Source organism: Mandrillus leucophaeus, unplaced genomic scaffold (genome assembly GCF_000951045.1).
Source record: "Mandrillus leucophaeus isolate KB7577 unplaced genomic scaffold, Mleu.le_1.0 Scaffold185, whole genome shotgun sequence".
Classification (NCBI taxonomy): Eukaryota; Metazoa; Chordata; class Mammalia; order Primates; family Cercopithecidae; genus Mandrillus; species Mandrillus leucophaeus.
Window position 1 is genome coordinate 2365134 of NW_012101865.1, and position 7237 is coordinate 2372370.

At 39.0% G+C, this 7237-nt stretch overlaps 1 protein-coding gene across 1 annotated transcript in view; it reads left to right on the forward strand.

Annotated features, from left to right (window-relative positions):
- Nucleotides 1-1154: 1154 nt before the first annotated feature.
- Nucleotides 1155-7237, forward strand: part of TMEM57 (transmembrane protein 57) — a 63709-nt gene continuing 57626 nt past the window's right edge. Inside the window, exons 1-2 of the mRNA XM_011977904.1 lie at nt 1155-1294; nt 3508-3634. The gene's annotated coding sequence lies outside the window, so the exon portion shown is untranslated. The remainder of the gene's footprint in view (nt 1295-3507; nt 3635-7237) is intronic.

Here is a 7237-nt window from a genome sequence, read left to right on the forward strand (position 1 = left end):
TGTTAGCCAGGATGGTCTCGATCTCCTGACCTCGTGATCCGCCCGTCTCGGCCTCCCAAAGTGCTGGGATTACAGGCTTGAGCCACCGCGCCCGGCCTTGTTGTTTTTTTAAATGACTAACTTGATCACATCAGTATTGGAATGTTTGTATTTGTCCCAAGTGAAAGTGAATTTTAGGTATTTCCAATTTGTATATTGTGGAAAATATTTTTTAATACCTAAAGTTGACCTCTAGAATTGGCAGGATTAGGATCACAGAAATAGAGGCTTGTTAACAAGTAGAATCTAAAGACTTCTATTCTATTGTCCATTATGCAACAAATGAACTGGAAAATTGACCTGTGGAGTATATGAAAAATAATATTTTTTTCTGTGTCCTTACCTTGTTTGACCTACTGCAGTGGTTACATATGTGTCCTAACTGGCTTGTCTGAATGTTTCTGTTTAACACAAGTCCAGAGGGAACTGGGAACACACATTTACATATCAACTGGAGCATGGCTTAGATGTTTAAGGGTTTTTTTCTTTAATGTACATTTTTGTGCTTTCGCAGCCCTTGGTAGTGATTTAGCATCTGCTCCCTAAGTTTGTTTCTATTTGGGGAAGTCATTTGGTTTTTGTTTGGTTAATGCAGATGAATACTATATACAGAGGCAAGAGGAAAAAAGGGAAAAAAAAAGACAGAATTCTTTAGGCATGTAAGGATGTGCATCAAGAATTTCAAAGACTCTTCGAACAGATGTAGAGGGGTTGGGAAACAGCAAATTTGAAGCCTTTCAACTGTGACATTTTCTTCTAATGAAGAACAGCTTGAAAGCTGTAATTTTGAGAGTGTTGCAGTATTTTGAAGTCAGACACTTAGCACATTTTTAAAATAGTGGTGGGATTTAAATGGTTTTTTTCCATCTTAAGTGGAATTAAGCATTTTTGGCTATCATCTTATCTTGATAGTTTTGAGTCTGAGAATGAACACCAGAGAGCATTTAAAGTGCAGATAGGCCATGGCAGCCTCTCTTTTTTGTGCTTTATCTCCATTGTTTTCAAGATATGCGGAGGTATTTTTTTGTCGTTTTTAAACAGAAATAGTGAATTTTCTATTTCTAGTTATTCACAAATGACCTTAAATTAATTCGTTATTTTTATATTTTGCAGTACATTTTTATACCTGAAATTCCTGGTGGTGTGGGCACTTGTCCTCCTAGCCGATTTTGTCCTGGAGTTCAGATTTGAATATCTGTGGCCATTCTGGCTTTTCATCAGAAGCGTCTATGATTCCTTCAGATACCAGGGACTGGTATGTTTACTAATACATGTTTTCCGTGTGTGGGGACCATTCAGCTATTTAAAATAGGTGTTATTAGCAATAGTCAGGTGACTATGTTAGGATTAGCTTATAGGGTCCATTAACTGAAATTGACCTCTAAACTATTTTGTCTAAACCCATTGATCAAATAGTTACATTTTCTCCTGCTGTCCCATTCCAGTGAAACAGAACAGTGGAGGAAGCAATAATTACTCGGTAATTTGGAGGGCGGCAACCTAGTCTGGGGGTGGCATATCCCCTCCCCTTCCATTTCCCGTTGCAACCAATAAAGGCCATTCCTACCTTTAAAAAAAAAAAATTTGCTCAGTCCTGCTTTGAAGTGTTTGTGGGTTCCCTGTTGCTAGGTTAGTGATTGGATTTGAGGTAGAGTAGTGTTTCAAACGTTTTGGTCTCAGGGCCCCTTTTCACTCTTAAAAACTATTGAGGACTCCAGAGAGCCTTTGTTAATCTGGCTTATATCTGTCCAGATTTACTGTATTAGAAGTTAAAACTGAGAAAACTTTAAAATACATACTTGTTAATTCACTTAAACATAATAGGCCCATTACATGTTAATAGAAATTACATTTTTAAGTGAAAAATAGCTATATTTTCTAAAACAAACAATATAGAACAGTGGCTTCATTTTTGTAAATCTCTTTAATATCTAGCTCAATGGAAGACACCTACATTCTCATATCTGCTTCTGAAGTCAGTCTGTTACTGTATCACATGTCATGTAACTTACAGAAAATTCCACCATATGCATGAGTGAGTGTAAAAAAGGCAGATAACATCTTAGTATTGTTATGAAAATAGTTTTAACCTCAAAGAGCCTTTGGAGGGATCTCAAAGATACCCCAGAAATCCCCAAACCACATTTAGACAGCTGCTAGATTGGAGCAAGCATAGGCCTGGGCTTGTTCCCTTGATTAATGTGTTAATTCTGTTGTGTTCTACAGCCACATCTTAAAACTATAACTCTCCCACCCAGGCCTGGTGCTTTGGTCAGAGCAAATCCATGCTTTAAAAAGATAGTTTCAGCTCATGTTCTATTGGCGATTGTGGTGTCCAGAGGAAAACTGCATTATTAAAATTATTATTAGGTTGGTGCAATTACTTTTGCCCCAATTACTTTTGCGCCAACCTAATAACATCAGTATATGTCTTACTAATATTATGGTTCATCTGTGCTCCAGAAAGCCTGTCTTTTAAGAATGAAGCTCTTTAGGAATGGTTTGTGAGGAGAGAGAAGACTTTTCTGTATTAAAATTCTAGTTTTTTCAGGGCTGGTGGTGGTTCACACCTGTAATCCCAGCACTTTGGGAGGCCAAGGCGGGCGGATCACAAGGTCAGGAGATTGAGACCATCCTGACTTACATGGTGAAACCCCGTCTCTACTAAAATTACAAAAAATTAGTTGGGTCTGGTGACACGTGCCTATAGTCACAGCTACTCAGGAGGCTGAGGCAGGAGAATCACTTGAACCTGGGAGGTGGAAGTTGCAGAGAGCCAAGATCGTACCACCGCACTCCAACCGGGGTGACAGAGCGAGACTCTACCTCCAAAAAAAAAAAAAAAAAAATTCTAGTTCTTTTAGGTAACCCACATTTATTTGGAATCCAAACGAATTCACTGTGGTCCCACCTCAGTTCATTCTGATCCAGTTCTTTTTCATGATTTGAGGACCATAAAGTAGTAGTATTCTTTAATGTTAAAGTAACCACTACTTTTTAATTTTATTTATTTTTTTTGAGACGGAGTCTCACTCTGTTGCCCAGGCTGGAGTGTGCAGCGGCGCAAGCTCCGCCTCCTGGGTCCATGCCGTTCTCCTGCCTCAGCCTCCTGAGTAGCTGGGACTACAGGCGCCTGCCACCTCACCTGGCTAAAGTTTTGTATTTTTAGTAGAGACGGGGTTTCACCGTGTTAGCCAATATGGTCTCGATTTCCTGACCTCATAATCCGCCCGCCTCTGCCTCCCAAAGTGCTGGGATTACAGGCATGAGCCATCGCACCCTGCCACCACTACTTTTTATATGGTTGATTTTAAATGTTTAAAATCTCCTTTTGTGAATTTGCTCTATAGTTACCAAGTTATCTCTTAGCAGTTTCAATAATTTTGTCCAACATACATTTAACAACATGTGGTTGAAAATAACAAGTTCTAAGATGTGTCTTTTATTTTGTTTTCTTTTTCCCTTTAGGCCTTCTCAGTATTTTTTGTTTGTGTAGCATTCACGTCAAATATAATATGCCTGCTGTTCATCCCCATACAGTGGCTTTTTTTTGCTGCTAGCACATATGTATGGGTTCAGTACGTATGGCACACAGGTAAGTCTTAATGATTGCTTAGATGGATAGAAATCTTAGATTCAAATTTTTTAATGTGGTTATTTCTTTGGATACATTATTTAGAGTTGAGTTTAATGTGGACATTTTAAAGTTTTCTTAATAGATTATAATATACCTTCAAAAATACATATATTTTTTTCATTATTTGAATCAAAACTTTAAGTTGTTATGATTTGATATTTCAGTTACAGGCATTGCGGGTACCAACTCTCACTCTGAATATATCTTTTTTTAAAAAAATAGTTGGAGTGATTTCTATCTAGGTATACTTGAAGATAGCCATGTGCCAAAAAAGAAAAAAATGTTCATGGAGTTTCATCATTGAAAGGAATGTCATTTAGATGAATCCTTAATTTGGCACAAGAATCCCCACAGCATCCCTGGCACATGGTGGTTTTACCTGTCATGGAAAACCTACAGTAACAAGGAACTTACCTACCATTCCTGGTACCCTACTCTGTTTTTGGGAGGTATAAAATAAAGTTCTTCCTCATATTAGCCAGAATTTTCTTCCTTACATTTTGACCCAGTATGTCTTAACTGTTTGGGGGCTTGTTGATTCCTTTTAAAAAGATTCTATTTATTTATTTTTTTTAGGATGGGGTCTCACTATGTTGCCCAGGCTGGACTTGAACTCCTGGGCTCAAATGATCCTCCCACCTCAGCCTCCTAAGTATCAGGACTAAGCCACAGCTTGCTGATTTCTTAGAGGATCTAAAGAGGTTTTCCCAGAAAAATACAAGGGAATGTGTAAAACTTTTCCTTAAAATGTCAAGGGGGACAGGCGCAGTGGCTCACGCCTGTAATCCCAGCACTTTGGGAGGCTGAGGCAGGCAGATCACCTGAGGTCAGGAGTTTGAGACCAACGTGGCCAACATGGTGAAACCCTGTCTCTACTAAAAATACAAAAATTAGCTGGGTGTGGTGGTGCATGCCTGTAATCCCAGCTACTCAGGAGGCTGAGGCAGGAGAATCGCTTCAACCCGGGAGGCAGAGGTGGCAGTGAGCCAAGATTGCACCACTGCACTCCAGCCTGGGTGACAGAGCGAGACTCCACCTCAAAAAACACAAAATAAACAAAACAAAAAATATTAAGGGACCTACCAGACCATCCCCTCAATCCCAAACATTGAACCTCTGCATTAGAGCCACACTGAATGAATGTGATCTCCCTTCCATGTTAACATTTCTTTAGAGATTTAAAGACACTGTCATAACCTCTTAAGTCTTTTCTGTAGGCAAGAACATCTCTGGTTTCATCAGCTTTTCCTTATTATTTTAAGAGCTTTTACCCTCCTAGTCTGCCTACCTCAGTGGTTCTCTACACTGTTGCAGGTGTGTTCTGACTAGAGTAGAGCTCCCTACTTCTTAGAGCTATACTTCTGTTACTTTAAACTAAGATCAGATGAGATACTTTGACAGCCTCAGCCCACTGTGAAAGCCAGAGTTTGGTATGCACTAGGATTTGAGGATTGGCTCTCAGAGTCAAACTTGTTTGCAAAACTGCGTGAAACTTGATTCTTGGGCCCAGCTACAACCTTTAGGATTTTGACCAGAGAGGGAGCACCAAATAATAAAAGCTGTCTGGACCAACATTCATCCTCTTCTCAGAACTGCTGAGATGATGATGTTGGCCCATGTAGAAAACACAATTGAGCTCTGTTTTTTAAAGTATCTGCTATGAATGAGCATGCTTTTCTCCATGTTTTACACTCTTTCATATCTGACTTGATTTATAAGCTACTATGAAGGTTCTTCAGTCTGCTTTCCTCTAATTAAAGTGATTTTTCTTCCCACCAGTTTTTAATTTGTGTTTCCTTATCCTGGGCCTCAGTTTCGAGTGAGCTGCCTTTTATACTTGTCACTCTCCCTAGGTCTCAACTTCTCTGTTATATAAAGGTGGAGTAATCTAAATAATGGCTAAAGAATCTTCCACCTCAAATATTCTGTGACTCTGAGGAGCTGTGGCGATTTCTTAAATTTCTTTAGTAATATCTTAGTAGTGGAGAAGAAACTAACCATATAACTATTAATAGAACCTATTGGGAACTGGTTCAGTGGGTGACCCACAGGGCAGCAGTGTAGCTAAAGTCATAAAATACTACTGGCCCCTCTTTAGCCCTCGGCTCAGAAATGAATATTGGAATAGCTAAGTTATGAAATATGTTTTGATTTGGGATGACTAGTGCTTAAACAAATGAAACAAAAAACTGCTTTTATTGGGCTGACAAAGATGAGTGCAATTTCTATAACTTGGGGTAGTTTTTCTTACAGTTGTTAAAATTTAAAATTATTTGATGACAATATTAGGAATGGTTGATGAAATTACATATGATTACAAAGAATAATATTGTAGCATAAGCTTTTTTCCTGGTGGTTAAGAGGGGAAAAAAACAGGATATAAAACTGTATGTACAATATGATTATTATATTTGCTCAAAAAACTTTCAATGTGATTTTGTTTATTTCATAGATGTAGAATACAGGTATTTTGTCTAATTTTTCTATTTTTTCTGTAATATGCTTATTGTGTTTTTTTTAACCTTATAAATCAATATAGAGAATAGGGCAGATAAATATTTGAAAATGCATTTTGAAATGATTTTGAAAATGCATTGTCCTGTGTGTTCCTGTTTTTCCTCCTACGTTGTGAAAATACCTATTTTTGGGCTGGGCACAGTGACTCACACCTGCAGTCCCAGCACTTTGGGAGGCCAAGGCGGATGGATCATTTGAGTTCAGGAGTTCAAAACCAACCTGGCCGAAATGGCAAAACTCTTCTCTACTAAAAATACAAAAATTAGCCGGACATGGTGGCATGTGCCTGTAATCCCAGCTGCTCAGGAGGCTGAGGCAGGAAAATCGCTTGAATCCGGGAGGCGGAGGTTGCAGTGAAGTGAGATTGTGCCACTGCACTCCAGCCTGGGCGACAGAGCCAGACTCTGTCTCAAAAAAAAAAAAGAAAGAAAGAAAAGGAAAAAAAGAAAATATCTGTTTTTGTTGTGTGAAATTCTTAAGAATGGTTGAGACCATTAGCTGGCTTCACAGAGCATCCAGTGTCAACTTCACTCAGGTACTAGGACTAAGGGAGGTTCTCCTCAGAAGCAGATTTAGTACTGTCTCTGAACTTGGGCCCAGTTTGTTTAGACTCTGGGGTTTACTCTTCAACAAAATGAGGAGGTTAGACAAAATGATCTTCCTAGTTTCAAGATACTATGATTTTTCTTTAGTTTCATCCCAAAGATCCTTAGCAAGAAGTCACTGATTTTTTCCCGCTCGTGCCCATGTAGTCCACATTCATAAATACCCCATCATTAGTCATGTCCTGATGTAGATGGACCTAGCCTGCAGATTTTGATTCCAAAAGCCAATGGACATTTGCCTTTATTTACATCTTATTTTGTTGCAAGTTGCTTTTTCCTCCCATGAAAATTGTTTTTAATTACAAAAGGAATATGAGTTTGTGCTTTAGAAAAAAATTTTTTGAAGGCCGGGCGCGGTGGCTCAAGCCTGTAATCCCAGCACTTTGGGAGGCTGAGACGGGCGGATCACAAGGTCAGGAGATCGAGACCATCCTGGCTA